We start from the raw sequence: 13,102 nt of genomic DNA on the forward strand, positions 1-13,102 counted from the left end.
AATTGTAACCAACTTTAATTAATTTAATAATATAGCACCAAAATTCATATTTGATCAATAATTCATATTGTATAACCATGGAAAGTTTCAGCCCGCTTCTAGCTTATTTGACCGGAACCCGCAGTTCCGAATTATGAGGACTTATCCTAACAACATCATATGTTGGGTGTTTATTGACGGTTGTGGTGAGAGGGCTCGGATTGCGGCTCTTATCGTGGACAATACACAATTGGTCCAGGATGTTTACCATGGATCACCACACGCCACAGGAGCTTACACTAGAGGTTTACTCTACGTTCCGTTTCAAGTATTTCCTTTTCAATCAATGTGCCAAACTTGATTTACCTAAGATCGATTATTTACAAATACTCAAATGCTTGTTAATTTTGTTCCAGGCCACGCGTGATGGGAACGACGGAGGTGCTGATCGGTCCAGGGGCGGATCAATCAGTACCTTTCGATGGATCCGTTCGTTGTGGCGATTAGCCTGTACACCCGGGAAGAGATACGTCAACCGATTTACGCGGGGACCATTCATGAGACCGTAGACGATGAGTTGCGACATTGGTGGCCCGCTATTGGAATGGGTGCTTTCGGGGCTAGGGCTGCCACCGCTAAGGCCTCAACCATCATTGACCCGTTGTACATGTACGTGTATTGTATTACACAATATAATATAATTAAAAACATTATATTATATTATATTATATTATATTATATTCAGTGCACAGGCTGATAACCTCTTCAGTACAGGGCCGTTGGCAGGCTTTAGTAGGTACCAACCATTGTAGCATCCGAGACTCTGGTTTTTATTACTATTTGAACGGCCAACGAATCATTCAAATAGGTTACATGCTGAATCCATCATATACCGGGATACATCGTCCATTCAATTTGGGGATAATCCTCATCTAATGTGTAACATCTGCCCCTGTACCACCAATATTGTCTGATATGCACACGACGAGCTCACGGACTTGTTTTTGGTTGCCAAGGTGGATAGTTCCCAGGAGGTCACCCATCCCGCTACTACTTCCAGCCAAGCACGCTTAACTGTGGAGCTCTCCTCCCGTCCACTACCATTAATCCCAAAACGCGTTGGTGATTTAAGAGGCATGACATTTACTTATGAACCAAAGATCTCTCTTGTCCACGGTCGATATAAGATTTGCCTAGGATGTTACATAATGCCAACGCCCGTGAACACTCGTCCAAAGGCATGACAGTACGGTGAGATAAAACCCGTTCAAGTCAAAGATCCAACTAATGAACGTCGCATGTTCATCTAGTCTCACAAGATTCAAACTTGGATTGGGATTAAATGGAACACCAAAGCACCAAATTTCTCCATTACCACTGCACCAAACTTTTTAATTTCTTTAATCTAAAATTTCCCTCCTCTAATAAATTAGAATTTCCCTCCTTGCATAATTTAACTTTTTTAATTTCCCTTTCAAAAGTTATGACCCTCTGCCAAAAGTTAATATTCCCAATTCCTGTAGTTTCCATTGTTGAGAACCCCGCATCAATAATTGGATCCCAATCCCATATGCGTTATCTCCTTCACAGTGCACTGCATCCATAATCGGAGACAAGTCTACCATCTTCGAACCGTTACCACCGCTAGTCTGCAACAACTGCTCCTAACCATTAGGCCCAACCCTAATCGGAACCTTTGTATGTATTCTCTTCGATTTGAGTCAATGAGTTTTTATGATATTCCTTCGTATTGTTAGGGTTCTTTGTTATTGTTTTTAAACATTCAATCAATTTATTTGTGTGTTTTACTTATATCTAAGAATTCAGTTACACTTGTTTTATTAATATTTTCTTCGATGTGCATAGATTTGCTTACATATTAGCAGAATTAAGCATCAGAATCAATTTTTATAAGGATTGCATAGTTTGACATCAAAAAATTGACCTGTAACTACATGTTATAGAACCAAAGAAGTAGTCTTTTAGTTGAAGAAATATGGCACCAATGGTGCTACTATTTTTTGTTTAGTTTGTTGTTATCCGTTGTTCCCCAAAAAGGAAGTTCTTAAACTTTAAAATTGTTGAAGGCAGATTTTTAAAGTTTCATAATTTTGTGTTCGCCTGTTTGTTTATGCTATACCTGATGGTTGATACTTTTGAAAATGAGTTATGTTGCCTTGGAGATTTCTGGGTTTAACAGGTTATGTCAAGTTATATTGCCTTATGATACTTTCTTCTGCCAAACTTATAAACTTATGAAATCTTCTTGTTTGACATTTTGATTATTATTTCTGCAAGATTTTACTTTTTGGTGATTCTAATCCAATGTTCAATAATTGTCTCCTAATTCATATTTTAAACCTTATATTTATGTTACTTCAATCCTTTCATGCAGTAGGCATGAAAACAGTATATGTTCAGGTGGTGTGAACCTGCTATCACGAATGAGTTAAATTTGAGTCAACAATCACCTTCCCAAATTGTCGTATCATTGCTTAGGTTAGTGAAACCCGCTTCTCCTTTTGTGGTTTGTTTTGAATCATTGATTTTAATATTCGTTCAAAATTTGTTAATTTTTATTCATTTAGTTATAATTTTTAAATATGTACTGAAATATGAAACAGGTCAGCCTGAATATGCACAGATTCTGTTCCGGTTTACTTGTCCCGAAATGAGGTTAGTTCTTATTTCGTTCTGAATCATTATTTTACCTGAACCAAATCGACCTTCTCAACGGTTAAGCGGGTCATGTTTAGGCCAAACAACGTATTGCATGGATTCCACTTAGTGAAGAAATTTATAATAGGCTATTTTGTTTGTTTTAAAGTTACACTTTTAGAATCTGCACTTCTTGTTTTCTACCAAACATTTTGGTGAAGCGTTCTTCATAGTTTATGTTCTATGTTTTTGAAGATGTTGTAGGGGCTTGAGTCAACCACATGCCCACAATATAGTTGAAGATATGGATGAATGGATTGGTTGGAACTTTTCAATGAGAAGCTCATATGTCAACGAGGTAGTATGTATATTTTGATTTCATCCTACAACATATTTATATTACAGTTACAATAGTATTCTTTTTCAAATTTGATTTTTCAAAAAAAAAAAATGGTTATGCGGTTTAGCCATTTTTCCAAGTTCATGCATCTCTCCCTTTTTTTTATAATAAATTGTATATATACAATCAACTTAAATATATATATAATTTTTATAGTTACATTTGTTGCCAAACATACTATTAAATCTTACAAATGTCAATTTGTGGAAACATAAACTAGTTAAACTTTTAATAAATTGCATATCCTTTCTGAGGTACATTTTTCAGCCACTATAAACTTATTCGACCATACAATTGATCATGATGCATGATTGTCTTCATTACATGTTTCAGATTGTCTAGTTGGAGGTTCCTTTGCTGAGTTGTCATTGTCTTCGACTTTGAGCAATATGAGCATACAGGTAATTACATGCATCAGTCATTATTTGTTCATTATGGTTATGTATTTATTCACTAGAATTTGTTTCATTTATATTATTTAGATCCTAGGTATTGTTTCTTTGGTCCATAACAACTCTCTATCAGTTAACGAAATAACATCTTCAAGAATGTATAATGATAACGGTAATTTGTTACTTTTTTAAAAATATTTTGCAATATTATATGGACGTGCTTATGTTATAATCTTGATATAAAACTAATCAGCCAAAAATTTCCATTTTGCTGGGCAAAAAAGACGTTTGGACAATTGATCTTTGAATTTTTGTTGACATTGCAGTTAAGTTAATATGTTGTTTTTTTGTCTAGTTTTTAGGTGTTCGGGTCATTTTCTTATACATGTTTTTCTTTTGAATCAAAAACGAGGTTTATAAAAAAATTACTTTTAGATTTCTATTGAATCAATACTAAAGTTTGTTTATATGGTTGATGATGGCAGGGTAGATTTAATGAGAAGCTTTGAAGCTAGGTATTATGAAAGTGAAATTGTCACCCAAAAGAGAGTTTAGATTCATCGTATAAACACATCGAATTAGATTGTTACTACATTGTTTTTTTTTTCTAACATGTGGAATATGTTTCGGATTGAACATATTGTTGAAGTTATAATATTATGACTTATACTTTTACAATTTATCAAACTTTAATTTTAGATTTGATATCATAAATTATGATTTTTATGAAAACGTATATGGCAATAAAATTGTACATATATTAATATAGAAATAACTTTAGTGACACAAATTTTGTGTCACAAGTTTTTATTTGAATTGTAGCAAAAACAAAGTGCCACTAAAATTGGTATGGATATTTTTAACAAAAATTACTTTTTAAAGGCATAAAAAATATGCCACAAAATCCTTTTCTTATATCGTGGCAAAAAATAAGTGCCACTAAAGGCTCAAAAACTTTGAGCGGCACATCGAAAAAGTGCCACAAAAAGGCTTTAGCATCACCGCTTCTAGTGACACTTTCTTTGGGTGCCGCACATTCTTATAGGGGTCTTTAGTGGCATTTTTTTCGTGTTTGGTGGCACTTTTTGTGTCACTATATGACATTTTTTTTGTAGTGGGGGTAGCATATGATGTAAAGTATTTAATAAAAAAAATTGAGCCCGACCCCAGCCAGGGGCTCCGCCCCTTGGACCCTGCTAGGGGTTGCCGCCCCTAGACCCCGCTGCCAGGGGCGCTGCCCCCGGACCCCGTCTGTTGAGGGTTATATTAAATTAGAAATACGATATAGGTAGTGATAGTTAATTAATACGTGTAATTGTTATACAGTTAGTCGCGCCCGGTTAAAGAGAAGTTACCATTAAGTCGGAAAGGAACCAAGCTCAGGAGAGTTTCTAGCCCCACTTATTTGTTATGTTTTCGGGGCTGTGTGCATACTCAATGTGAATGCTAATACACTTACCTTAAATGGTAAGCGTATGCTATGATAATTGATGTGATATATGGTATGAATGCTATGAAAGAATGCTTGTCGGTGCGTGAACGATCTTCGTATATTGCACGTATCGTCAGGGAAAGTAATGTGTAGTATGTCTAATATGAGATAAGTATGTATGAAAGTAGGTAATGAAATGTAACATCACAAAAATATCATGTTAAAAATACCAAGTTTCAATAGTACAAGGGCTTAAAATATAAAATTCCGGTTTCCTGTCTGGTCGCGATACGCAACGTCACAAAAGGCAAGCCCATCGCTTATCGCGGTGGGTATGTTTTCAAAACCCAAGAAATGGGAAGACAGCGATACGCGACGAACCAAAAACCCAACGTTATCGCGATACGCGATGACGAGGTCTGACAACGTGAAACGTGTCCCGCCACGTGTCACATGGTGGCACCATGTTCCTGCCATGTGCACCACGTGGCACAAAGACCGCCACGTGTCACCACGTGGCACCGCGTCTGCCACGTGGCAAACCTACCCGTGACTCTCAATAGCTACGTCGCGATATGCGACGGCTATGTCTGGGCCCATCGCGTATCGCGACGGGTCTCCTGGCTAGCTAATAAATAGAGGACTCCAACTTCATTTCTCACACACCATTTTCACACACACTTTCTCTCTCTGACATCTCTCTAAAAATACCTTGATAAAGCGTACCGACCACCGCGTTTTCCGTGACCATAAAACCCCGACATCTTTCCTCGTAATCCGTACCAATAAACCAACGATACCCCGACATACCAACGTTCCGCCTCGAAGTACGTGCCGACCTCAGACGACCCGACGACGCGACCCGAAGTGCGTGCCGATGAGATTTGAAGACCGGCGTGCCTCGATTTGCTTGGCAAGGAGGTGTTGATCAAGATTCTCGATATACGTGCAAGCGTCGAAGTTCTGCCCGTGATTTTAGAAAATAATAAGCCGAACAAGGTAGGCATAATGACCAAATAAAATATTAATAAATAATAAAGGCTTAGACCCTAGTCAATGGTATTGTCTATACCTCGAAAATATACAAAAAAAAAATAAAGGAAAGAAATTATATAAAGAGAAAGATATAAATATTATTATAGATTTTAAATAATAATAGAAAGAGAAAGAATAAATAAACAAATAAAATAATCTTTATTAATAAATAAAGATAAAAGTATTATTTAAAGATACTTTAAATAATAATAAATAAATAAAGATATATATATATATATTGTTTATATTATTAATATAAACTAAAAGATATATATATATATATATATATATATATATATATATATATATATATATATATAAGTATGCGTTGTTGGAAAACGTGGAATTTAGAAAAGAAAAACATGTCAGACTATAGGTTCGAATATGAAAATAAAATATATATGAGTTGAACTATAGGTTCAAACATACTATAAAAGAAAAGGAAAAGATTGAGGTAGAAAAGAGTTATAGTTGATAATATTATTTAAAGTTATTATTCTAAAATAATAAGAAAAAGAAAAAGATACGTTTCTTAATGAAGAAGAAACGTAGAAAAAGACAACAAGTTAAACTAGAGATTTATCTTGTAAAAGAAAAGAAAAGTAAATAAGTTAAAAGAAAGAATTTTAACTTGAAAAAGAGAAGAAAGAAATGATATTTTAAAGTAAAGGTTTAAAATAAAGAAAAGACGTTTTAAAATAAAGGTTCATAAAGAAATTAAAATCGAGGTAAAGATTTTACAAAAGAGACTAAAGGTCTTAAGCCGGATTGTATATCTGACTAACAAAAAGTTATACTCGTACTATAGGTGCGAGATACCAAAGAAGAGGGAAAGACCCTCGGACAGTGTATTGAAGCTGATTCAAAAGAAAAGGTTATACTCGTACTAAAGGTGCAAGATAGCAACGGGAAAGACCCTCGGACGGTGTATTGAAGCCGATCCAAATAAAAAGGTGAATACGCCCCCAAACTTTACAAACTTGTTTACAAACGAGTCAAATGTGTTATATGAAAATGATTTACAAGGAACTATGTGTTCCTAAAACCGTTATAAATAAGAGTATAAGCCTAGCCCTCAGGCTGTAGTATACGTTTGTCTGGATCCTTACATATCTGGTACTACGCGGTGTGCGCATCGCACCACACCTGGTCGTAGGATGCTTTCCTGCAGGAAGCACGACCATGTGTATACATACAGGTACTTAACTAAGTCGAACGCTGCGGTGTTTGCTTAGGTATTTAGTATAGCGACTCGAGTTTATAATTGTGTTGTTTTAACTTTGTTATTCCTAAGCCAAGATGGGCCGAGGCTTGCGTAACCCTCGAGGGGTAACAAGTAAAAGAAAATATTTTTAGCGTCAACGTATTCTCCAGCATATCGCTGCGTATTTTTTTAACATTTCAGGAAATTACAGTATCAATAATTGGAGCCATTCATAAAGTGGATGTTCACAAAGTAGAGATGGCTCATTATTTTAAAATATTGAAAGAATGTAAACAATATGTTTTGTAAATATCAAACGAGGTTTATAAATAAAACACTCAGGAATTATTATCCGCTTCGCTTTCTAAATAAACTAAATAATCTTATTTATAAATAAAGGTTTACAATTAAATTGTCATTTAAATATATATAAATATATATATTAATATTTATTATAAGTCCCCGAGAAGCTTTTTCAAACAAATGAAATTATAATGCTTTTAAAAGTATATAAATATTTTATAATAAATACTTTTTAAAAGTCTTTGGCTAAAATAAAGCTCTGATATATTTACAAAACCGGTACCAACTATTGGTCACACGCCCATGCCCTAAGTCGGGGTGTGACAGGTTGGTATCAGAGCCATCGATCTTAGCGAATTAGGTATTCAGTTATACCTAGGCTTTGATCAAATGATAGATAAATATTTTATTACAAGATTTTATAAGTTTAGAAAAGTTTAAATACTTAAATTAACAATATCAAAATTTATATATATATATATATATACATATATATATATAAAGAGTTAGGGATAAGATATAACAAGTATGGATAGTAAATGAACAGTTTTTTTTCTATAATGTGGAAATAGTCGACTATGGTCCAACTAAAAGAACAAAGCAACTTTTGACAGAAAAGGAAGAAGAAAATACGAATTTTGCTTAAAACCCAATAATTTACTATATGAATAGTAAAAAAGTGAAACCAAGCAAAAAAACAAAGGAAAAATGCTTGAAACATTAACAAGTAAAATAAACCAGATAGTAAACAAGATATAAATTCATGACGAATCAGTGAACATGGATTATAAATGATATATGAAATAAAACGATACAATCGTTCAAATGGAAGTAATAAACCATTTCATAGTAGAAAATCTTGCGTAGTACAAGATATGTTTTGATTTCATATATAACTAAATATAGCTATGAATGATTGTAGAAAGAAGAAAAGAAACATTTCCAAAGAAATAAGAGGAATGTTAAAACTAAAGATATGAAGACCCACATTTATGATGAATAAGTAAAAGGAATTATAAAGAATAAAACCAATTGATTATCCAATTGGTAACAATATGATTTTCTATAACCAATTCGTAATAGAAAATCTTGCACAATACAAGATAGATTTTGATTACCTTAAGTATTAAACCTTTCTATGGATTATTGTAGTATGTCGAAAGAAAGGAATATAGAAGGAAACTCTTCCAAAGAAGTAAATAGTGTGAGGAACAAAGAAATGAATGACCAATTGATAGATAAAGTTCAGGAGATGATTAATGAAGTTGTTGCTCCAATAAAGAAGATGCCCACTAAACTTAGAAACTTAGAATCAAGAAAAATGACTCAAAGCGAGCCTGATTCTTCGAAAGAAAGTTGTAACCAATTTAGTCATGTGGACGAATTAAGGAATAATAAGAAACTTAAACTTCAACCGGAAAATGTTTTTAAGAGTTACAAAGCCTATGAGCCTAAGAAATTCCGTGAAAATGAAAATATCATAACCACCTTAAGTTGGCTTAAAGAACAAGAGTCAATCTTGAGCAATATTTCTTGCACAAGCGAACATGCCATTTGGTGTTCTTCACAAATGTTCATAGATAAAGCTTTAGAATGGTGGAGTATGTTAATTCAAGTTAAAGGAAAGGAAGCAATGCACGATTTAAATTGGGAGGAATTTAAACATCTGATTCTACAGAAATTTTGCCCAATCAACAAAATAAAACAAGATCAAATCCTGCCATGGGACCAGAAAGTCATTAATAACAATCTCAAGGAATACAATGCTAAATTCTTAGAATATTGTCAAGTAACTCCGCGATTAGATGATTTGGAAGTAGACATAACGATGAAATACATATATGGACTACCAAAAGAGACAAGAAGGGTAGTAAAATTTCATGTACCACAAACAACCTCCGAAGTTATGATGGTAGCTAAATATGTAATAAAATCGGGGGAAAAAGAGAGTAATAAAACAAAAGAAATGAAGAAAAGTAAGAAAGAAAAAGGACCGCCTAAATTCACAAGACCCATATGTAAAAACTGTGGCAAAAGGCATCTAGGAGAATGTAAGAAGCTAATCAACATAGTCATGTGTACCTTCTGTAAGAGAAAAGGGCATTTAGAGAATGACTGTAGAAGGAAAGCGGCTACATGTTTCACATGTGGAGAAAAATGACATTACAAGAACGAATATGCGGAAAATAAAACAAGTAAGAGTTAAGGGAAGAACATTGAAACACTCACGATGAATGCATGAAGAAATGTCAAGACAATCAAGAAAAGACAAGAGTAGATCAAAGGAATGCTAACTCTTGTAAATAACTATTAGTCTAGTTAACTCTTGTAACCCGTTTACAAACTCGTTCTTTAAACGAGAGATTTTGTAATGATGAATGAGTATTTAAGTCCTTAATATATAAAGAAAATATTAGCATATAGATCATGTCTTTACACAAGAATGCTATTATTTATTCAAGTTTAATAATAACATCTGTCATAAATAGAAAAGTGAATATAAAGAAAAGGATTGATTAAATTAGACTTAAAGAAGATAGAAACTAAGAAAGAATAGAAAGGATGATGGATGGAAAGAAATTATCAAGCATGAAGAATAGATGAAGAATTCTGCAAAAAGATATTCGATAAATTGAATCCGAGAAATATCTAGTTAATATTAGTAGATATTTAGAATACTGAAGGTAAGGTAAATAATTAAACACAATTGACCACTGTGTTTAACGATTTACACAAGAATGCTTTTTTTGTAGAAATTTGTGAGAAATCAGAACCGAGTACCATTAATGCCGAGGTCGAATAAGCAATGGATGCGGATGAATATGGAAAAGATGAAGTTTGTTTTTTTTTTAAATTTATTATGTGTTTATTTGGATTTTCAACTGTCAAGTCAAGTAACTTTTATTTGATTCAAGTTAAAAATTACTAATTTTTTTTGGGATACAATGTCATATAATTTGTGTTAATTTGACTTTAATGTTTTTTGTGATTTTGGTGCATAAAATCAAATGTTTATGTTTCTGTTTATTTGATGTACCGGATTGCTGAAATAATTAATCCTCAAAAAAGAAATCACAGGTTAACCCTATCAGATTATGTTAACTGAGTATGTAAACTTAAAAACGAGCATGCATATAAATATTTCTTTAAAACACTAAGTTAGGAAAACTGTAAATATACCAAACATCTAAACTTTATCGACTGCTATATGCTAATTAAATAATAATAATAATAATATATAGCATCAGCTGCGACACTATTGGGTGACAAAGCTAACAAAGAATCAACAGCTACAAAACTGGTCAAAATTATTGACTTTCTTTGTAAAATCTTATCTTAATATGACCATATATCTCACTTTAAAATTCAAATATTTGTAAAAAAAATCGAATATATTAATAATAATGATAACTTACAAACCCAAAATAAACGAAAACCACACCCTATTTAAATATTTTTAAAACAAGTAAGTAAATAAAATGCATAGTTTAACCTAACTAACCCTATTATATATAGATGGTCACCCATACATATGCTGGACGATTTTACACAGGTATGTTTACAATTTTTCTTTCTTATTATTAATTGAGTTGCTTTCATATGATTAAACCATATATATTTTTGTTAATTCAATAGAGATGACTCCAACGAGGAGAAATATACCTGCAATCTGGTCAGATTTTGAGAGGTTTACCGATGAGGAAGGGAGAAAAAAAGCAATATGAAAGCACTGCTCAATGGTTTTCAATGCTAACATAGCTATGAACGGCATAGCTTCATTGAAAAGGCATCTTCTTATATGTCCGCAACTCCCCGGTAATCACGTGGTCGAATAAAAGACGGTGGCTACGTATAACTATTGAAAAGAATATAAATGATTGATTTTCTTTCTTTTTTTTTATTTGTCTGTGTTTGCTACTTGCTAGTTGGTTCTTTTTCGTATTTGTGTTTTGAATTCTTGGTTTTCCAAATATATATTTGAATTGTTAACCATAATATTGTCATATTGTTAACCATAAATTAGTTACATTAGTTCATTATATCAAAAATTGTTAATCATATATCCAGGAAACAACGATAACAATCACATGTTCTTTAAGACATTTCATCAAACACTTGAAGGGCATGATAAGAACAAAAAATTAAACCTATATTAATCAATTAATCATCAAACTAAGAATTCATATTGTACTAATTATGTAAAAAAAGAAAGAATCATGGACAAAATTCAACATATACTTCAAATTTAATAAAAAAAAAATAATGATATTATGGCATGAAATTGAGTAAAAGTTACTTGATGAAGACCCAATTGTATGTGCTATTCATGTGTCAATTGAAACGAGTTTGACTCTGCCATTGAATCATATTCGTATCCAGATCTGCAAACCTTGATTTAATTGATACACACTGTATTACACAGATTTGCTAATCGTATTCATATATGCTATTCGGTCCTTTGTTCAATGACCGACAGACCGACATCAGTAGGACCGATGCCCGACCCTAAACAACGGTTCAATATTCGGTCTCTGGAATTATTTTATATCGGTCTTCGGGTCGGTCCGGTCTGTCAGCGGGTCGGGTCGGGTTTTTTTTATTTGTGCACCCCTACAAGCATCCGTGATCCTGAAGCCAATAAAGAAATCCTTCTTGAAAACTTGGATACTGTTGAAGAACTCAAGGACCTAGCCAAGATCAGAATGGCGGCCTATCAACAAAGGGTAGCTGGGGCATATAACAAAAGTATAAGGATCAGAAGATTTCAAGAAAGGAAATTTGGTTTTGAGGAAAGTCTTTCAAAATACAACCAATCTAACAGATGGGAAGCTAGCACCCAAATGGGAACTGTTTTGGACAAAAATCACTCAAGGATAATGTATCCAATTCGTAATTGTGAAGTCTAGTGCTATGATGAAAATAATGAATATGTAAACGAAATAATGATGAACACAAGGATTTGTTACGAGGAAAAGCCCTTGATCTTGGTCGGATCGCCGATACAAAAACCCCGGGTGATGACAAATCGTCAATCACCAGTTTATAATATGAAAAATGAGGATACAAGGTTGGAGATTATGATCAGTATTTACATTAATTCTAAGTGTGTGTGTGTGTGTATTGTTGTTTTCGTAGAGAGCAGAGTGTGTTTCCTAGCTGATCATAGCCTCAATATATACATAAAAGATAATAACTCAATGACTTTATGAATAATAAAGGCATTAATTAAGTTTCCTAAAAATCCGCCATTGTCTTCAATATAAACGTAACAACCACTTTGACCACGTGCTCCATCACTCAGGCTACGAAATAGGGGGTAGACCGGGTCTCTTAGCCGTTACATCCGTCAAATATAATGTTATACACATGAAACAATCGTTAGTAAATAATAAGTACTGGGGATCCTTGATCCTGACAGGATATGACTAAGGATAACTGATCCAAGAACATATGCCAGGATAACTTATCCACAGTGTCAAATTTCTATGCACTAACAATTGCCCCCATAATGGCGGTTGTGATAAGATCACAGCTGTCATTTTGCCTTTGAATTCAAACTTCCTTCAAAAACATATGAGATTTGACAAGCTGGATATAATTGTCACATATCAATGGAGTTTCCATGGGAACTTCCCTTCCGGTTGTATATCCTTCTCCCTGCAAATCATGAACAACTAGTAACACCTGATGAACCCGGG

The sequence above is a fragment of the Bidens hawaiensis genome, unplaced genomic scaffold, assembly GCF_021521415.1.
Source record: "Bidens hawaiensis isolate Kalapana, Puna unplaced genomic scaffold, B.hawaiensis_p1.1 tig00007035_1, whole genome shotgun sequence".
Taxonomy (NCBI): domain Eukaryota; kingdom Viridiplantae; phylum Streptophyta; class Magnoliopsida; order Asterales; family Asteraceae; genus Bidens; species Bidens hawaiensis.